Genomic DNA, 22,468 nt, shown 5'->3' with positions numbered 1-22,468 from the left:
CCATTCTTTTTGAAAGAATGGGTGTGAAGCTGAGGATAGGTGAGAAAAGAAAATAGACAGAAATGTCTTTGAAGAACTCTTGGCTTCAAAAAGAGAATCATGGAAGTTCAAGATCTAAGAAATAGTTCTCATAAAATTAGGCCTGCTTATCCCCTAGTATACCTCTGGTTTTACAAATATACAAGGATGAAGAAAAATGCTCTATAACATCTATTTTTGAAGTTGGGTTCTTTGGTTGAAAGCAAGGTGTGTCCTTCACTCCATGAAATATTATTAAATAGTTTTCCAAAACCTTTGAACTAATTTTCACTTTACAGTTAGAGCATGGAAATTGCAATTGTTCTACTTCTTTCACATGCTAACGGCTTAAATTCAAATCTATACCATGTATATGTAATTTTAATCACATTTCAATGGAAACTTGAATTCCCTTCAAGAATTGGAGTTTGATTATACATTTATGGCCATTGGGGTTATCTGGTTCATACTTTTTTGTCAACTTGTCTTTTGGATTATATACTTTTCACTTATTAAATTGTTGTAATGGTTTGCAAATCCCAGATACTAATCTCTATCTGTCACACATGTTGTGAAAAGTGTCTCCCAGACTATGACTCTCTTGTTTCTTTTTTTTCCTAAATTTAAATTTTATTATTTATTTGAAAGACAAGGACATACAGAGAGGGAAAGACATATATACATAGAGATGGAGAGCTGTCATTGCTAGTTCACTTCCAAAATGCCCTCAATGGCCTCTGCTGGGCTGAGCTGAAACCAGGAGCCAGGAACTCAGTCAAGGCCTCCCACATGGAAGAAACTCCATTACTTGACCCACCTCAGCTGCCAGCAACCACAATGACAGGAAACTGGAATCAGGAGTCAGAGCCAGGTATTGAATCCAGAAACTCCAATGTAGGATGTGGGGGGCTGATCTGATATATTAACCACTAGACTAAATGCCTGCCCTGATCTTCTCATTTTAAGGAATTTTTAAAAGATTTATTTATTTATTTATTTGAAAGGCAGAGTGACATAGAGAATCTTCCACTGGTACAGTACTGATACAGATATAGACAGAGAACTCTTCCACTGGTACTCAAATGGCCACAACAGCTGAGCCTGAGCCAGGCCAAAGCCAGTAACTTGGAACTCCATCAGGGTGCCAAGGGATGGAGAATGTGAGTCATCTTATGCTGCTTGCTAGGCTTGTGAGCAAGAGAGTGGACCAGAAACAGAGCAGCCAGGACTTGAACAAGTGCTACAGCATGGGATGCTACCATCACAAGCAGTGGTTTAACCCAGTGAGCCAGTATGGTGGCCATGGAAATTTTTGGTGTGCCAAATTTGCTAAATAAAACTTCTTATATCTTAATCTTACATCTTCATTTTATGTGTCTCCAAGGGAAAGCATGAGTTGGTTGTATTCCAAAGGCTAGAGGTGTGGTCTCTTCGATGTCTCAGGATAAACACCACTTATTCAGGAAACTCTCTGATCCCTGATTCAGTTAGCATGCCCACCTTGCCTGGAAAGTCTGAGGATGTTTCATAAGATTCAGACGTTATGCAACTTAATCATTATAGAAGTATAATGAGTTTTGTTTGCAAGGAACAAAACCAGTAAGTTTTTGAAAGTTCTTTTAGACATTCTTGATCTTTCTCTTACACATGAATTTGTCAAATTCTGTAATATCCTCTATAAAGAAATTCATTTGAATATATTGAGGCAGGCAATTGGCATAATTGTGAAGACACCACTGGGGATACTATTTCTCGTTCTGATACATGGCCATTTCAGTTTCCTCATATTGAGTGTTTGCATGGTACAGCTGTTTGCATTTATTTCTATATGCAGGCCTATACCTCTATCTAAAGTGAGTTGTACTTTATGCACTTTGACAATACTGTAATTTTAATTGAACTGTTTTGTCCTTTTACATTTAGTGAAAATGTGATTATGTGTTTGTTCTGGCTAAATATTTCCTGTTTTCCTTCTACACATACCCCCATCCTCCAACCCCTGCCAGCCTTCAGTGTTTTTTGGAGCAGATGTTGAAGAATAACAGATTAAGCTGCCACCTGCAACACTGGCATCTCCTGTGGGCAGCGGCTTGAGTCCCAGTTGTTCCACTTCTGATTCAGCTCTCTGGTAACACACCTAGGAAAGAAGGCAACAGAAGACAACCAAAGTCCTTGGGGCCCACCTGTACCTATTTGGGAGACCTGAAAGAAGCTCCTGGCTCCTGGATTTTGCCTGGTCCAGCCCCAGCTGCTGGGGAGTGAACCAGCAGATGGAAGATCTCTTTCTGTATCTCTCTCTCTCACTCTTTCTGTAATTCTGCCAGTCAGATAAATAAAATAAATCTTTTTTAAAAAAAATTCCACTTTTCTGGTATTTGCTTATCAGCTATTCTCCTTGTCTTATGCTTTTAGTGGTTATTCTAGAATTCAAGGTGTACATATTTAATATGATATTGTTTACCCTCAAATAACATTATATGTCAATAGACAGAATGAAGAAAACAATTTACAAGTGTTTTCCTCTCATATCATTTTTGCTGTTACTGTCACACATTTTTCTACATTATAAATTCAACAAAAACTTTAATTTTTGCTTTTAATAATCAATTATTCTAGGAGAAATTTTTTAACTTTTATTTAATAAATATAAATTTCAAAAGTACAACTTTTGGATTAGAGTTTTCCCCCCATAACCACCCTCCCACCTGCAACCATCCCATCTCCCTCTCTCTTCATCAAAGATTCATTTTCATTTATCTTTATATACAGAAAATCAATTCAGTATATACTAAGTAAAGATTTCATCAGTTTGCACCCACACAGAAACACAAACTATAAAGTACTGTTTGAGTACTAGTTATACCATTAATTCACATAGTACAACACATTAAGGACAGAGATCCTACATGGGGAGTAAGTGCACAGTGACTCCTGTTGTTGATTTAACAATTGATACTCTTGTTTATGGTATCAGTAATCACCCTAGGCTCTTGTCATGAGCTTCCAAGGCTATGGAAGCCTCTTGAGTTCACCAACTCTGATCCTATTTAGACAAGGCTATAATCAAAGTGGAAGTTCTCTCCTCCCTTCAGAGAAAGGTACCTCCTTCTTTGATGGCCTGTTCTTTGCACAGGGATCTCACTCACAGAGATCTTTCATTTAAGTCATTTTGTTTTGTTTTGTTTTGGCTACAGTGTCTTGGCTTTCCATGCCTGAAATACTCTCGTGGGCTTTTTAGCCAGATTCGAATGCCTTAAGGACTGATTCTGAGGCCAGAGTGCTGTTTAGGACATTTGCCATTCTGTGAGTCTGCTGTGTATCCCGCTTCCCATATTGGATTGCTCTCACCATTTTAAATCTATCTGTTAGTATCAGCAGACACTAGTCTTGTTTATGTGATCCCTTTGACACTTAATCCTATCATTATGTTCAATTCTGAACTAAAACTGATCACATTGACTTGTGAGATGTCATTAGTACATGCCACTTTGATGGGATTGAATTGGAATCCCCTGGCACGTTTCTAACTCAAGCATTTGGGGTACATCCTATTGAGCATGTGCTAAACTGTACATCTCTTCCCTCTCATATTCCCACTCTTATATTTAACAGGGATCACATTTCAGTTAAATTTAAACACCTAAGAATAATCGTGTGTTAATTAAAGAGTTCAACCAATGGTATTAAGTAGAACAAAAAAAATACTAAAAGGAATAAAGTAGTAAGTTGTTCCTCGACAGTCAGGATAAGGGCTGATCAAGTCATTGTTTATCATAGTGTCCATTTCACTTCAACAGGTTTCCTTTTAGGTGCTCAGTTAGTTGTCACCAATCAGGGAGCACATATATTTGTCCCTTTGGGACTTGGTTATTTTCCAGATTCTTCCATTTTGTTGCAAATGACCAGAATTTTTTTTTTTTTTACTGCTGTATAGTATTCTATAGAGTACATATCCCATAATTTCTTTATGCAATCTTCTGTTGATGGGCATTTAGGTTGATTCCATGTCTTCACTATTGTGAATTGAGCTGCAATAAACATTGAGGTGCAGACAGCTCTTTTATTTGCCATTTTAATTTCCTTTGGGTAAATTCCAAGGAGTGGGATGGCTGGGTTGTATGGTAGGGCTATTTTCAGGTTTCTGAGCAATCTCCAAACTGGCTTCCATAGTGGCTTTACCAGTTTGCATTTCCGCGAACAGTGGGTTAGTGTCCCTTTTTCCCCACATCCTCGCCAGCATCTATTGTTGGTAGATTTCTGAATGTGAGCCTTTCTAACTGGGGTGAGGTGAATCCTCATTGTGGTTTTGATTTGCATTTCCCTGATAGCTAGTGATCTTGAACATTTTTTCATGTGTCTGTTGGCCATTTGGATTTCCTCTTTTGAAAAGTGTCTATTGAGGTCCTTGGCCCATCTCTTAAGTGGGTTGTTTGTTTTGTTGTGGAATTTCTTGATCTTTTCATAGATTCTGGTTATTAATCCTTTATCAGTTGCATAATTTTCAGATATTTTTTCCATTATGTCAGTTGCCTCTTCACTTTCCTGACTGTTTCTTTTGTAGTACAGAAACTTCTCAATTTGATGTAATCCCAATTGTTAAGTTTGGCTTTGACTGTCTGTGCTTCCGGGGTCTTTTCTAAGTTTTGCCTGTGCCTATATCTTACAAGGTTTCTCCAAGGTTCTCTAATAATTTGATGTGTTGGGTCGTAGATTTAGATCTTTAATCCATGTTGAGTGGATTTTTGTGTAAGGTGTAAGGTAAGGGGTCTTGCTTCATACTTTTGCATGTGGAGAACATTATTTTGATACTTGTTTTGTGTTTTTAACACAGTTCTTTTATTTCTCCCTCACAATTTTCACTTGTGTTAAATGATTTTCTCCAGTGATGTATTTTGATTCTTTGCTTATCATTTTCAGTAAGTCCTTTTTATGATTTTTTTCTTTTTGGTTACCATGAGGCTTACAAAAACTTCTTTTGGATATAACAAGCTATCTTGTAATGATAACATTTTAATGCTGATTATAAAGAGAGGGAAAGAAACAAAAACAGAAACAAGAAATCCTAATAAAATAATCTGCAACTGTACTCCATTCTTCCTCACATTTGCATTTTTGATCTCACCTTTGAACCACTTTCTATATTCCTATGTCTTGACAACTTTAATGTGGTAATTGCAATTTTTTAGTCTTTACAATAAAGGCATAAATTGTTTATACACCATCTTTATAAAATTAAAGCATTCTGAACTTGTTTCTATAGTTCTCTGACCTTCTGATATAGTTTTCTACCTTTGATATTTTCTTCTTTTTTGTTAGCACTTGTTTCTTTGAGTTTTAATAACTTCCTTTAGTGTTTCTCCTAAGACTAGTTTGGTGGTGATTTTTTTTTTAGTTTGCACTTGTCTGGGAAGATCTCTACTTCATCTCTGAATGATAGCTTTGTTGGGTACAGATTCTTGGTTGGACACTGTGGCAAAAAATGACCTACATGAAAGATCTCTGTGAGTGAGATCCCAGAGGAAAGAAGGGGCCATCAAAGAAGAAGGTACCTTCCTCTGAAAGGAGAGAGAACTTCCACTTTGATTATGGCCTGTCTAAATAATGTCAGAGTTTGTGGACTCAGGAGGCATACATAGTCTTGGCAGCTCATGTCAAGAGTCTCAGGTGATCACTGATGTCATAAATAAGAATGTCAATTGTTAAATCAACAACAGGAGTCACTGTGCACTTACTCTCCATGTAGGACCTCTGTCCTTAATGTGTTGCACTATGTGAATTAACGGTATAACTAGTACTCAAACAGTACTTTATAGTTTGTGTTTCTGTGTGGGTGCAAACTGATGAAATCTTTACTTAGTATATAATAAATTGATCTTCTGTATATAAAGATAATTAAAAATGAATCTTAATGAAGAATGGATGGGAGAGGGAGTAGTAAGTGGGACAGTTGTGGTGGGAGGGCAGGTATGGGGGAGAACTGCTATAATCCAAAAATTATACATATGAAATTTACATTTATTAAATAAAAGCTTTCTATAAAATTAAAAAAGGTCAAATACAATATTTTCTACAGAAAAAAAAAGATTCTTGGCTGCCAGTTTTTTTTCCATTAGTACTGTAAATATCTCATGTTACTACATCCTCACCTTTCACTAACAAGTCTGCAGTAAAGTGAATTGTGATTGCATTGAATGTAATTTGCTATTTTTCTCTTGAAGCTTTGAGATTCTGCTATTCATATGTCAACTTAGAGAGTTTTATTATAATATGTCTTGGAGTAGATGTGATTGGATTGAATCTGGCTGGTGATCTTTGACCTTCCTGTACCTGAATAGTTGTGTCTTTCTCTAGAATTTGTGAAGTTTTTGGTCATTATTTCTTTGAATATGCTTTCTAGGAACATTTTGACATCTCCAAGACCTTCTTGAGTCAATTAACATGGATATTTTCTCTTTTCTTACTTTCCTATTTTTCCTGTAAAGTTTTCTTGATCATTTTAATTCTTTTTCTTCTTTTACCTTCAACCATGTGTTTTCAAATAACCTGACTTCGAGCTTACTGTTTCTTCCTTCTATTTAATTTATTCTGCTGTCAATTTTTTCAATCACATTTTTAGTTTCACTCATTGTACTTTTCAGTTAAAGGATATCTGCTTCATTTTGCTTAATTACTCCGATCTCTACATCAAAACTCTCTGTAGAATATTGAATCCATTCTCTAAGTTCTCTTGAATTTCACTGAGTTTTCTTATATCACCTATTTTGAAATCTTCATCTCAGCATCTGGAGATTTGAATTCTCCAGTGGTTGATTTTTGGCTTCTTAATTTTCTCTCTATATAACGTTATGCTTCCCTGGTAGTTCTTGATGCTTGTCAATGCATAATGAAGGTTTCGTGCCTAGATTTGTTGCTGCCCTTCTTAAAATTCTAAGCAGTCCAGGTATTTTCACTGAACCTATGGACACTAGACAGCACCCTAAGTTGAAGTTTACTCCTCATGTGGTGTTAAAATATCTCTACTGATTAAGTCCTGCAATACTCTATAAATTCAAATGCTTCCAAATCTACAGTTGATCTGTTGTTCAGTGTGAACTGAGAATTGTCTAAAAAAGAGTAATTTGTCCCTATTAGTCTCCTGGGCCTGTGGTAGGCTCAAAGTTCTTTTTCTCTATCCATCAATATAAAATGCTAGAACATAGCCCACAGGTTTTTTATGTTGATGTTTTTGCATATTCTCTTTCTTTTGCTGATTTTTGGTTTTCATGAGATAGAACACTTGATACTGTATTATAGATTGCTGAGACTCTGTTTTTTGGGTTGTTGTTTTTGTGTCTGCTTTGTATGTTTTTCCTCAGATATTTTTCTTTCTGAATTTCACTTTGGGTAGTTTCTATTGATATTTTGTCAAGATTGCTAGTATTTTTTTTCTGAGGTGTTTGTTATGCTGTTAATGTTATTATGTGACATTTTCATTTAAATTTTTTTATATTCCATCTCTAAAAGTTCTTTCTGGCTCTTTATAAAATGTTATTTTTTTCACTTTTTAAATTTTTTTCTTAAATTTTCTTTTCTTAAATTTTTTTAAAATTCTTTTTTTAAAATTTTTTCTTAAATTCTTCGTGGATAACGTTTAACATCCTTGGTTTACCTACGTTGCCTCTAGTTTCTAAAGAATGAATTCATTCTTGATTATGTGTCAGGTTTTCTTGGTACTTCTTATGTATAGTAACATCTGATTGGATACCAAACATTGTGAATTTTATATATTTTAGTGTTGGATATTGTTGTACAAGGATATTTCAAGAAGGTTCCATAAATGAAATTTAAAAATAGGTTTATTATAGTGCAAATAATTCAATACATGTATAGATTTTTGTTTGTATTTTCCATGGAACTTTGAAGACCCCTTGTGTTTCTTAAATTCCAATAGAGAACAATCAAGAATTAAGTGAGATGCTACTTTACATCTAGCCTTCATTGTATTCTTGCCAATTTCTGATAACAAAGGCAAGTACAACTCTGGACGTAGTATAGTGGATTTCAACATCATATGTTACCTCAGCTTCTGAAGAGGTCCTGCCTTCACTTTTCCCTAAAACTTACCAGTTCTATTTTGCCTTCCAGAGTGTTCCGTTAAAAGAAAAATCTCAAGTTTCCTTCTTTCCTTAGCATAAACTCTAATTTAAGATAACTATATCAAATAAATATCCTAGGACACAAAAATCTACATCAATGGATGACAACATCCTGTGGCATAATCCCATGATTAGCTTAATTTAAGCAAGCGCCATCCTTCAAAGAGATCTATCTTTAAAACCTATTTATAAAACAGTTTAGAAAGAATTGTAAACATAAGAACATTTTTTTATTTTCTTTGGCATTTAGGATGTACTGCCTTTGAAATTCACTTTGTTTTAAGGTCCTAAAATACTTTTCAGAAGTGTGCATATTTATGCTTTCAAAGGTCGGGTATAAATATACCCATTTTAGTACAAGAAAAAGATTTCAATCTCCCCCACACCACACTATCCTCCTAGAAGCCTTAAAACTAAAGTCTATCTAAAAATTTTAAATAGTTGCTATTCTCTAGAGTTGTACAAAATAAAAATGTATACATATTAGATTAGTACTATTCAAAAGTGAGGAAACAAAAACCTTACTTGTTTTGGAGAATGAGAAAATAAGCTTCTTGGACTTGATTCTATAAGTCCACTTTTCTTAAGAGGGTTCATAGCCATTTAAATTCATGGAGTCAGGTCTCTCTGGTCATAGTAAGCCGTGGTCCAGCAAGATCTTAGTGAAAGGATGGCCATATCACCATAATCATCATCATCATCGTCCTCACCACCACCACAAACGAAAAATACACACATAATAGTACTAAATAGACAAGCAAACAGAAAAAAGAATGCTGAAAATACCCAGGAAGTAAGCAGCCCAGAAATCAGAAATACTTTTCCACATTAAATTATAAATTTATTTTGAGTCTTATGGCAATTTCTCCTAAGTTTCATATAATGCTGCTTACTAATGAATTTTTTGTTTTGTTTATGATGTTAGCTGATGATACAGAGAGAAAGAAAACAAATATAGATTTATAAATGTGAAAATACAAGAGTGCATTATGATAGAGCATTCTTAATTTAGAATAGCATAAAACATTTGAAGATTACTTCAAAGGGTATTCAAAGCCATGTATTTGAAATCCATGATAAGAAAATGTGTACCTTCTTAAGGGGCAAAGTTTTCAGGTAAAGTTCTTACTACTCATATTTTTACTGAGAGGTATTTTGAAACTTGATGGCAGAAAATGTGCAAACTAGAGATATGTTCATTCTCTTACTCCTCTATATTTAGAGACTAAAGGTAGTATGAGCTGCTTTCATATTTGGTTGAAATGCCTGGAGAAAGCAAACATTTTTAAGAGAGCTGCTTATCTGCTGCTTCTTTCAACTACCTTGACTTTCCTATAATAGTTTGGCTTCTAATCTCTTCCGGCGGATACTCCATTCCGATCCCCTTACTAATCCTCCCAGTCCTGGACTGCTAGACTGCTCAAAACAGCATCTCTGCACAAGGCCTCACTCACTGTGTAATTAAAATGATTACCACTGCGATTATATTATGTTTTATTCCTCAGAGGATCAGGGAGAGTTTGTCTATATGATGGTGTGTACCTGAGAGTTCTAAAGTTGTACCACAGTGAGTCAGCCTAAAGCCACAGTCAACTACTTTGAGACCTATGAATTGTTTTTACTTACTAAATGCCATGTATAGCCATTATAAAAAGTGAAGAATACACAAAAATCCAAGGTCACTTCTTCCTCTTCTATCCAAACAACTTCTTCCAATTATGAAGATGGTATACAGACTATGTAATTATTCTTTCTCATGGAGATTTGGAATTTTAGGGAATCTTTGTAATGTACCATTGCTAATCCAATGTGAGAGCTTTCAGAACTTCTGAGCCTGAAACCTATTGGTAGCTCCCAAGAAAACCGGACTTCACCCCTACAAATAGTTTCTGGAGCCTCAATTGCATGTCTGAGAGAAAAACATATTTGCCCAGATGAGATGAAGACAGAAAAGCCAGAGAGTATAAATTTTTATAAGATTTGATGATTGAATTTTCTAGGCTATATTGGACTGTTTATTTTTTTATTACCATTTGACTTTAGAATCTGGAGTCAGTTTTGGATGACACATTTTCAATTCATTTGCAAAGAGAAAACACCCTATTTACGTCTCTGATAGAAAATTACTGTGAAGTATGGTGGGAAGTTTTCCTCTTCTTTACAGTCACAACGGACTTCTACTACAGTGAAAATGGGTTTAAATTTACCAAAATAAACATTGAGACTGAGGAGTGAAATACTAAATTGAGTTTCTTAAGGCACTAGTAGAAACTTTAACAAGATGATGTTTCCAAACCCATACAGACTCCATTCAGGACTAGTCATGGATCAACAATGGAAAACTACTTCTTGAAGGTAACTTTTCCAGTAAGGACACACTGAATGGAATGATTTTGAGTTCCTGATCAATGACACTAGATGTCATTTAAAGGCCAATCTAGTCTTCTAAAACCAGACTTGAATTCATTTTCAGTGATATTATATTGAACTTGACTCTGACTCTTAGGGAATTGTATTTTGTGTCCGCCTTTTATTTATTATAAATAATAATAACAAAAGGTGAAATGCCCAGAGAAAAAAGATAACATGCTAAGATATAGGGAGCATCTGCTGGGTGATTTTGTTAAAAAGATGTTTTGGAATCTCCTTTATTTAAACAAGTATTCATGTATTAATTTGGTTTGTTTAGTAAAGGGAAGTTAAGCATGAATTATATATTTAAAAAGTTCCATATCACTTGGAGGTTTTACCCACTTTGAATAAGCTGCCAAAGATGTGAGGTTCCTAGAAATGAGACAAAGTCCCAACAGTTTCCAATGCACATCTAATTTGACTTTAATGGGAATTACTGATGTACAGGAAATGAAAATTGATTACCAGATGCTCAAGGATAGAGAACAACTGGGCAGATGTTATGGAACAGCCAGTTAAGCCACCATTTCGGATGCTTGTTTCCCATGTCGGAGTGCCTGGAATTGAGTCCTGCCTCTGTTTTCAACCTGGCTTCATGCTAGCACCCTGGCAGATTGATGGCCCAAGAATTTGATAGATGTGGGTAGAGTTCCAGGCTCCTAGCTCCAGTGTGGCCCAGCCTTGGCTTTTGCAGGCATTTGGGGTATGAAAGGGTAGATTAATGGAAGATCTCTCTCTCTCTCTCTCATTCTCTCTCTCTCTCTTTCCCTTTGTTGCTATGCCTTTCAAGTAAATAAAAACAAAATAAATAAATATAAAAGAACGACAGGCTGAGAGAAAGATATCCCATTTCTAAGAGTCTGGAATGAACAAAGTCCCTGACAAACAGCCTTCCTCTAGTAGTCTTCAATTTATCAGACAACTTCCAGGGCCTAACTCACTTGTTCACTCCAGTAAGGAAGACAGGGATGCTTTATAAAAGCAGCTGGGATATCTCTCCACAGTGGGAAGCCACTTTTAAACTGACATCAACAAGCCCTCACCAAGCCCTATTTCTGGGAGACCTTACATAAATGACTGCTTTTCAAGTTAAGATCTGCTGCCTACTGTGGTGATGGCAAGGTCAATGATATGCACTAGGACTAGTCCATCAGGCCTTGCAAGGTTTGAGGACAGGGAGTGTCCCCCTTGCTTTTGTCCCATGCAGTGAAAGTGCAAACTCATCAGACAAAGCCCCAGAAGGGAGACTGGTGGGTCAGACATATCTTATTGTTATAGTTCTGTATTTGTATTTGTTATGGACTATAAACTATGATGATGCAATAAAGGGCCAGGACCATGAATTCCAATTGGGTGTACAGTGCTATTTCATGGAGGGGCAAGTCCAGCTGTTATGAATTCAGACAACTTAATGATTTCAGTTTCATTGCATTGCTCTACTCCATGGGCATCTGCAGAAGTTGAGTGAGCACTTGTCATAAATCCAGTCACACATGCAACATGAAAATATCAGGTGAAACTTTAAGACAGAGTACAGAATTTTAGAGAAATAAAAACATTGATTGCACAATTAAAAATATTAATTATCTAGGAAAGGTTGATAACATGTATTTCTAAAAAACATGAAACTGCTCAAACATCTTTCTTTATGCTTATTTATATCTGCTTGAATATAAAATGCCATCGGCTCTTCATCTTTAATACCTAGGGGATTTATAAGCATATTGCTTCAATAAAACTTGGTTCATCTGTACAGTACATGGCTCAGATATGCATATTTAATTACTCTGAAAGTAATTTGCTTGTACAGATGGTGGTATTAGAGGGTCTTACTTCGATTTAAATTGCTTTCATTGGAAAATAAAAGGTGTTCTTTGACTATGATTTCCAAGTAGAAATTTAACTTTTATAACATATGGAATATATCTGCTTATAGTAATTATACATGAATAATCCCACACGTGCAAAAATAAACATTATTGTAAAATTTTCAAACCACTCACAGGGAGCAGTATTATAACAAGATAACACCAAACTCTCAGATGCAAAGCTCAGGGTGCTGTAAACTCTAAACTTGCAGTCAAAGTATATAAATGAGCTTAGCAAAAAGCTTGAGGGATCTAATTTGCAGCTGAAAGCAGTGAGCCACCTCCCCAGCAGACCAGGGTGACTTAGATACTGCAATCAGGGAAACCATCAAGCCCCTCCCTCCCAGAATCTCAAGGAAATAAGGAGATGAGGTGTGAATCCAATACTTGGGCAGACTTCGGAGAACCACTTTGACCCTGGTGCTCCCCTAGCAAAAGCTCCCCTTTCTAGAACAGGATATCACCCCTAAGCCCCGCAAACTTCTCTGTCCATTGTCTTCTGGAATGCATCATGTATCCTGTTGAGACCAACACCCACATAAAAGCCATCCCTTTCAAAGGCAAGCCAGTCACAAAGAAAGACAAATGGCTTATAGAATATTGTATTGATTATCACACAGTAGCTGGGTATTAAAAATCAAGAAAATATAAATGCTTTTGAAAAAGATATTGTTTTCTATTATGGGATTGTAAAAAAGTGCCCACGTGTTTGTTCATTCTTCACTGTAAGTATTTCTTTATTAAAGTACTGCATCTAAGAGGCAGCACATGTACTATTCACTACTCCGGTTGCTATGGTAAGTAGTCATGTTTTATTGAAAAGTAAATGGCCGCCACCCACATAAACGACTCCCATATGGCCTTAGAATAAACTCTCTTCCCCACCTTTATTTTTTTAAGCTAACCTGATTGAATTTACCCGTATTTAGGATAAGACAAAATCTTTCTGCTGCCATCTCTGAAATCTATCTTTAAAAATGATTATATTCATTATTTACCATGAAGAACAACAAGAGAAAGAGTCCAATTTGATAAGCCAAGACTAAGGGAAGAAAATGTAAATGTGTGTACTTTCTATTTTATGTATAATGTAGCCTATAGTGGTATTTCATTATTCTGATTTGACTTCATAATCATTTTATTAATCAAGTCACATTAACCTTAAGAATTTTGTAATTGCCCATATGCATACACAAGAAAGCATGTATGATAATATCTCAAGGCTTATATGGCAGGATTCATTTTAAATACTGAACCTAGAATACAAATAGAAAAGTATTTTGGGCATGTATTTGTGCTTGGGATTCTATTATAAGATGTTTCTATAATGTGTAGCCTGTGTGTGTGTGTGTGTGTGTGTGAAAAGTGTTTTTCATATGGTAGACGTTAATCTGACCGAACGCCAGTCAACAGACCTTGAAACAACTTGGGGTTTGAGTGAAGTCTTTCTTACTTTGAGCCATGGCTATTTGGTGCAGCTACTACCAAAAAATGCTACACCAGAAATGCTTTATGAAAAATTTAGCTTAGGAAGATAAAATCTCCAATAACAGTTAGGGTGGCAGGAGGGATTAAAAACCTTTTTGACTAAAAAGCTTCCCACTTACCAAGAGCGTACATACAGTTTCCTTTCAAAATTCAGCTAGCAACCTCCCACCTGTGCCACATATCTATTTTTGCTTGATCTGCTTCACATTTTGCCTGAAAACAACTAGGCTAGATCCCTTGCTTGGGCCACATCCTTGTAACTTGGTGCACGAGATTTCCTATCATTTGGGGTTAGCTAGATTGTTATTTTCTCACCACGACTGAAAACTACTACCATTTCATGAAGAAGAAAAACACTAGGCCAGGTGAGAAGAAAAGATAGTGGAGAGTAGTGGGATGAGAAGAGTGTTTCTTAATTATGCAGTGGCCTCTCTCTGATGGATCCTTTCCCTGCTCTGAGCTGTGCAAAATCAACTGCCATGCAGAGACAGCTTCAGATAATGCAGCGGCGGCAGCGGAACATGGAGACAGCAGTGCTCCTGAGATGTATGGGAGGTGTTTTCTTAGTTTTAAGAAAAGGAAAGTGAGAGGATGAAAGTTTGACCAAATATGTTCAAAATGTTGCTTTATTTTACTCTCATTCCTGCTTGTTACATTTTTTTTTGTTTTGTTAAAAGGGGATGCTCCCCATATAATTCATTTTATTGATTTTTATATTAAAGCATTGGAAGCAGTACAGTATCCTTTTCTGGTAGAATAGAGTCATACAAGCATGACAGCAGACACCTCACTGGGGGAAATAACATGTAAATGCTACACAAATTAGCCTCTCTAATGCAGTTAATAAAAGAAAATAAACACTTGTAGATGGAGTCGAATTAAACAATACATTAGAGCTCAGTCTGAGTCTACTGTAATCTTTTCTTTTTATTATAAATGACCATCACTAAAATGATCCTAAGTACCCTATTAAGGAAAAGTTACTTGCTAATAGGTGAGGACTAATGAGGCAATAGAAAGTATAATTGGAGAACTTGCTATTTCAACCACAGAAAATGATACTCACAACCAGTATTGGTATTGGTACTCACAACCTAATACCAGTGTCTGTGCAAAATTTCAGTTAACTCTTAAAAGATAAAATGCATATATACTTTATTTTTCATTCACTCCAATTTAACTTATGACATCATATATGTAAGTGTTAAATACTGTGGAGGAAAAAAAGGCAAGTGATGTTTTAGTCAAATGGGGAACTGGATTCTTCACTTGTCATGCAGAGTGGAGTGCTTCTTTAAGATTGACAAAGACATGAGAGGCCCTCGGCCTTCCAAAGAGGACTCAAACTGGTAATGAGAGTCCAATCATGAAAATAAATCTGAACAGAACATGAGAATTTCACCATAACTCCCCATGTTTGTCTTTTTATTATCTTCCTCCCACTGTGACTTCATGTTTCCCCACAGACTTTGATTCTCATACAGGCCCCACATGGATTTAATGTTTCTTGTTCCATTAGCCACATCTTCAATGTTGCTTCCACCAAAGGCGCATGAATGTAGTTTAGCATTTTGATAATAAAATTCTTCAGTATCCAATTCCTGACCCTCCCTGATTTTCCGCTTCATTACCTTCACATTTTGTTGACAGGTGGTAGTGGTTTGCCCTGAAATGCCATCAAGATAAAATAAATGAAAACAAATGTAATTCAAGATGCAATGTGATAAGTGCCATTAGAGATATATAAACAGGATGCTATGGGATTTCAAGCTGGAAAATTCTACTCTGAAAAACACCAAGGAGGACTTGATTTAAAATATACAATGGCATCAGAATGTAAATCTGTGAATCCCACAATGTATTAGCAATATAAACCTCAAGATATTTAGGGGAGAATCTTTTATAAACATAACAGAAAATTCTGACCCACAGAACTCCTTGACCACTTAAGAGTGATTTATATACATGACTATGCCTGAGAAAACACATACATAGACTCCTCATGTTTTGTTCAAAGGAATTCACAAATGCAGGAATGGGATTTACAGAAAAATAAGCCAGTTATTTCAGCTTGGGTGCTTTCTTACATACAAGTTGAAATTTTAATCAAATTTAAATTAACCCTAGTAGTGCTGGACCTGCAAGAATTCAGAGAATTCTATACTCATTCCAATCATGGTATAGCAGAATTCACATAGAGAAAAAAACCAATGCTATATTCTCCTGCATTTCAATGTGGTCCTCAGTTTTGCTAGTTACATGTTTCTTGGAAGCAAGGAAATGGGAATTTTTTTTCATTACTACTGGTGATTAGAGTTGAAAAACAACACAAAATATTTTCCATTTCTCTGCCCCTGGGACTCTGTTGGTTGGTGGGGGTTGGGAGCAGCATATAAGGGCAGATACTCCCAGGCTTTTGGGTTTGGGTGAGTGAATCTGAGGACATATCCCATCAACTGGAGAGAATTTCTATGAAGAATCCAAAAGAATGTGTTTGAGGGTTAGGGACCAGAGTAGGACATAGTCATTAGAACTGGATGACAGTGAAGACTCGTGAGGGTCAAGTCAGCAAAGGGGAGCAAAAGAATGCATGGAGAAAGACAGGGCTTACAAACTATCCTGTGCACCCAAAACCCATCAAGAACAGAGTGAGACCAGGACCAGGGAGGCCTGTTCCTATGTATTATATGCAATTTGTATATAAATAAGCGATAAAGATATTGATAAATCCTTACGTGGAATTGAGTTAGCTTAGCAGAGAACTGAATAAATTCTGCACCTGGATGTAGACCCAGTTAACCAGATCATACTTTATCCTAAGAAAATTTGATTGAGTTACTGACAGGTACATTTATTCAATCACTCAATCATCCAATAGGAGTAGGGCATGTTCCCTGCTAGACTGTGGAGACTCAGTAGAGGAAAAAAATGGCAAGTGACTACACCGTTAGCTGAAGTCTACTTTGTCACTATTGGTATTTAACTATGAAAATAATTAATCTGATTGGATGTAATAGCATGCAGTTCCATTTTAGAATCACATTAACCAGTCAAAACAAAGTGCTGTTAAACATCAAACAAGTAGTATAATTGGCATTTAATTGCCAAATGAATCACAATCATCAATTAACTTTGAAATACAAGAAATGAGTGTCATGTGTTATTGATGTCCATAGATATTCTTGAATAGTTTTTTCCGTTCTCTCCACAAAATATTCCTTGTAATTGAATAAGTGGTGAAGTTACTTCATCAAAGAACAGTCATCTATGTGATTCACAAGAAGGAAAAAGCCTAAAATTATGAAGCAGTCAAAACCTAAAATGGTGAAGTAGCCAAAAGATAGGAAGCAGAAATAAAAAGACTTGGATTATTCTGCAGAACGGTGCTCTTAGGTGATACCTAAATAGTGTCCAGTGCTGGTGGCAAGACCTGGGTAAGCTTGTCTGTTGACCTGAGTAAAACACACCAGGAGTCTGTTGATTCAAGGAGCTGAATAGACTGGTAGAAGCTAAAGTTTCTTTGGGAAAGAGGCAGTCAGGCAACCCAGCTTTGTCCAATTACTGACACATCAGTTGTCAAAAAGACTTTAAGTAGAGTAGAATCTGTCATTCATTTAGTTGCATATCTGAAACAGCCAAAGGAAGATGTGAATAAAAAGGGAAAGATGAAGCTCACTACAAACTGCCATAAGTTAAGGAATAAAGAGCATAGTTTAGAAGCCTGATTCAACAAGGTATTACATTAACTGAAGGAAGAAACAAAGCAAAATAGAGAGAAGAAACAGAGAAAGCAAGGGAGGAAAGAAAGAGGGCAGGAGGGAGACAGGAAGGAAGGAAAGGAGGAAGGGAGGGAGGGAGGGAAGAAGGGAGGGAGTGAGGCAGAAAGGAAGGAAGGAAAGGGAGGGAGGGAGGGAGGATCCTTCTCCCTTTTGTCACCACTTTAGCTCCAATATACAAGCTGTCCCAGCAAAGGAGAGGATGAGTCCCAAAGGCTGAAGCAGGAAAACCTGCCATAGCAAGCCATAAGGGGCAGGCTTTGTGTTGGACAGTGGGACAGTATCCTTGCAAATAGGACTGAGAAGTGCCTTTTAGAGGTCATATTCGTTTTGAGAGAATTCTTTCCCAGGAAATATAAAGTGCCCTTGATGGAGGCTCACGTATTTCTAAGTAGTGGGGAAAATACTTACAGTGCTTGGGGGCTCTGTAAAAGCAGATAGAAACCAGAGTAAACAATCCCAATGTGAATTATTTATGTGAAAGTCACCGATTTGTTATTAGCCAACCCACCATTTCTCACCAAAAATACCAGTCATAAAATACAAGAAAGGTGAATATTATAGCTCTATTGACCAGAGTAGAGAAACAGTTGTGCTAATTTTTTTAAAGATTCAGTAGAGAGTTGTAGAAGTTTATAAAATATCAAGATCTTTAGCACTAAAGCTTTTCAGTGGATGCTACAAATTTTCTTTTTATAAAGAGAGGATAAGAGCCAGACAACTAAAAACAGCATTTTGATAAAATTTCTCTAACAGCTATTGCCATAGAGGTACAAGGCTCACAGGGGTCAAAGGTACACCTAAACATGGGATTTTCAATGACCAATAAAACTCTCAATAAGACAATTAGAATTTTCTTGGGGAAAAAAATCCCAGAAAATCAAAAGTTGTCAATATAGCATTCTCTCTCTCTCTCTCTCTCTCTCTCTCTCTCTCTCTATATATATATATATATATACAGCTTTATTATTTCTTTGAAATTTTGCCACAATTCTATTACTACCAATTCCTTCTCTTTCTACCTCCTTATTCGTTTCCTTAACCTTTTTTTCTGCTGAAGCACCAGCATCCCATATGGGTGCCGGTTTGAGACCCGGCTGCTCCTCTTAGATCCAGCTCTTTGTTATGGCCTGGGAAAACACTGGAAGATGGCCCAAGTGCTTGGGCCCCTGCATCCACGTGGGAGACCCGGCAGAAGCTCCTGGCTCCTGGCTTTGGATCGGCGCAGTTCTGGCCATTGCGGCCATCTGGGGAGTGAACCAGCGGATTCTGTCTCTCTCTGTGTCTATCTCTCTCTGTAACTGTCCTTCAAATAAATAAAATAAATCTTTTAAAAAAAGACGGCAGCCCCTTCTGCCTCTCTTTTTCCTTCCTTTTGATTTTCTCCTTCCCTTCCCCTTTCCTTCTCCTCCATGTCTTCACTCCCTGCCTCCCTGCTCCCTCATCACTCCTTCCTTCTTACTTTCCTTGGAAGTGCCTTATCTAAGGCCTCTATCACTTTTCTCAGGAAGCCACAAGTTAATAAAAGATCGCAGTTTGACTTCACAATTCAGGGTGCTTCTCACACCTAATATGTGCTATTGGCTATTGACAGGATAAGTTTAAGTTTAATGAGAAAGAAGCAGCTCTGAATGGTTATGTGCAAACAGTTGCTGATGAATACATAATTTATTTTATTGTCATTTAATCCCATGACACTGTAATATAGGTCCTACGGAACTGGAGTCAAATTTCTAATTCTAAATGGTCTAATTGTGTCTTACCAATAAGAAAACTGATAAAAATAATGTTACCTGATTTTTGTTTTATTGACTCTGATAAACTATGTGAACTTGCTTTTGCACAAGTTTGTTTATCATTTCTCAATAATTCTCCAAGTTCTTCAAAGTTCCAGCATAGTTGTAGTAGTAAAACATATACTGTGCTTTCAGTGCAGTACACACTCCATTATGCTTTATCCTACTACTAAATAGATGCAGATGGAATGATGGAATGATGGCAAGAAATAAGAAACAAAGCACATGAAGAATTCTAGTATGAGATATTCATTAAAGTTTGTTATTCTGATTTATTTAGAATCCAAACACTGATAGCCTGTTATTTATTTTCCTTCATAGTATTTATCACTATCTGATATATTTCAGAGTTTACTCATTTTTCTTGTTTTCTCACTCTCCCTTGTAGAAGGTAAGCTCCATGAGGGCAGAGAACTCTGTCCCTGTGTGTGTACATATGTGCAACTGCTGTTAACACTTAGGATTACACCTGACAAATATTTATTGCATGGGTAATCTCACTTTTTGTGAATTTATGATTATTCTGATGAATGAAGGGCATTTTTAAGCAAATTACTAAGATAAATAAGAGTAAAAGAAAAAAATTATAAATAATAGCTAAAATCACTTTCAAACACTACAGAGATAATTTTCGGTGGGAAAGTTATTCATAAACTATTCATATGTCACTATGTATAATTGTTAAAAAGTGGTGTGTGTGTGTGTTTGTGTGTGTGCATGCACGCTAAAACTTAAGACTTCAATGTAATATATCAACTGTAGTACCACGATCTATTCTTTTAAAAGAGCTCTCAAATTCAGTCACTTTCCCCCAGTCCATACTGTCTTTTTCATATCTGAGAGAATTCTGAAGCCCAAAAGCATCTGTATGTTAGGATTCATCCTTTATCTTCTGAGTATCTGCTGATTGAAAGGCCCTAAGTCACATATTATGGGAAGTGAAAAATCAAAAAGATAGATTTCTTAGAAAGTGCAAATGATGTATCAATGCATTCTCCCTGAAGCAAAGTAATGTCAACATAGGAAGAGGCAGTAGTAGAATAACATAATGATTCCTTAAGCAAATAGGATGAGATGGCTTTTGACATACGTGAAAGAGAAGGAAGTGTTGAAGTGAAGAACCAGAGTTCACAAAGCCAAGAACTCAGGAAAGTGCAAGGTGTTGTTTGGGAACTGAGACGAGCTGGAGATGAGTGGAATGTACAGGGTTGGTAGGCATGTAAGTACACAAGAAAGGAATAGCTTTTCCTGAATGTGCAGGGCAAGTGAGCAGAGATGGTATAATGACTTGCCTCAGAGATACTACATAGCAAAAAATACTTTCTGTGATGCCTTTCCTTACTCTAAGATTTTATGAGGCACACAGAGGAACAAATGCATTCTGTAATCACCAGAGACATAGGTTGAAAGGTTTAAAATTCTCATAAGCAGAGGCAATAGACATACATTTCCTAAGGCATTTTACAGTAAGTCAGGTTATCAATTACTAAATCAAAGACCTGCCTGATTGTAAAGGGGTCTACCAGTTGAACCACATGTGAACACCTGAAGTACAAAGGAAACATGGACCTTCATCCCCAGTGGAATTTGAAAAGTCTGAGAACCACTGAGATTTATTGTTCTTCAAGTCTTCAAGTTTGAGACTAAAGTAATGAAAACATGAAGAAGATGAGTCAATGTGTTTCAATTCGCAATACTCTAGAATCAACAATGTTATTTTTCTCTAGCCAAATTGTCACTCTTTGTATAAGGATTCATACTATGCAACATGAGTCTCCAAAAGCTCATCATAGAGCTATCATTCTTGTCAAACTTACCAAGATAAATGGTACACCGGTCTCTAATTTCTTCTTAAAATAGATTCCATTTTGTTTATTTTTCAATACTTACTGTGATAGTAATACATAATGACTGCATAAAAGTACAAGTAAGGACAATAAAGGACAAAACCACATGAAATAAAAGTTGCAATTATCTTGGTGTGTCATATTCTCAGCATTTGTCCCCTACTAGTCAAGGATATTAACTATGAGCACAAACATACATCTATAAGCACCCCCGACTGAAATGGCTATACAAATTATTGTTACTTAAGAGAGACCTCAAATATAGACTTATCAATTGTTTTTCTATAGAACATATTTTTTAGTTGTTGGAGTGTATGGCCATACCACCCTGAACGCGCCCAATCTCCTCTGATCTCGGAAGCTAAGCAGGGTCGGGCCTGGTTAGTACTTGGATGGGAGACCGCCTGGGAATACCAGGTGCTGTAGGCTTTTATCGCTTCTCGGCCTTTTGGCTAACATCAAGTGTAGTTGTATATAATCTTAATAAACAATACACAAAATTTTATTTTAAAATACACAAAATTTATTTAACCAACCTCTAGTCTTTGGCCATATTTTAATTTTTTTCATATTAGAAAAGTAGTGATATGTCATACCTAAACACTTAGCATACCCATATTAATTTCCTTACAGTACAATTTTGTAAGACAGTGTTTCTAAGCTTTTAAGTGTTTTGACAGTCCTATTTAAGCTGAACATGAATGACTATTTCCTAGAACACTTTCCAACATAGGCTATAATAACTAAAAGAGAAAATGAATATTTTAAAATGTGATATATTGTCTTAATGTTACCTTGATTAGCATCTTCATTGTTATTACTGAGATTGAATATTTTAAATATGTTTATTAACCATTTGAATTTCTCCATTTTTTGCACAGGGCCTCACTGTGGTTTTGATTTGCATTTCCCTGATGGCTAGTGATCCTGAGCTTCTTATCATGTGTCTGTTGCTTATTTAAATTTCCTCTCTTCAAGTCCTCTATTTCTTAATTGGATTATTTGACTTGTTGTTGAGTTTCTTGAGCCCTTTATAGATTCTGAATGTTAACTTTTTATCACTTGTGTAGTTTGCAAATATTTTCTCCTATTTTGTTGGTTTCCATTTCACTTTGCTGAATGTTTCTT

At 36.2% G+C, this 22,468-nt stretch overlaps 1 non-coding gene across 1 annotated transcript; it reads left to right on the top strand.

Moving 5' to 3' along the window:
- Positions 1-21,650: 21,650 nt before the first annotated feature.
- On the top strand, positions 21,651-21,769 carry LOC133761216 (5S ribosomal RNA). Its single transcript, XR_009866034.1, has one exon. It is a non-coding gene; the product is annotated as a 5S ribosomal RNA (ribosomal RNA).
- The last annotated feature ends 699 nt before the right edge of the window (positions 21,770-22,468 follow it).

This window comes from Lepus europaeus, chromosome 5 (genome assembly GCF_033115175.1).
Source record: "Lepus europaeus isolate LE1 chromosome 5, mLepTim1.pri, whole genome shotgun sequence".
Lineage (NCBI taxonomy): Eukaryota > Metazoa > Chordata > Mammalia > Lagomorpha > Leporidae > Lepus > Lepus europaeus.
Note: the sequence above shows the minus strand (reverse complement) of the source record. Positions and strands in the feature narration are given on the sequence as shown.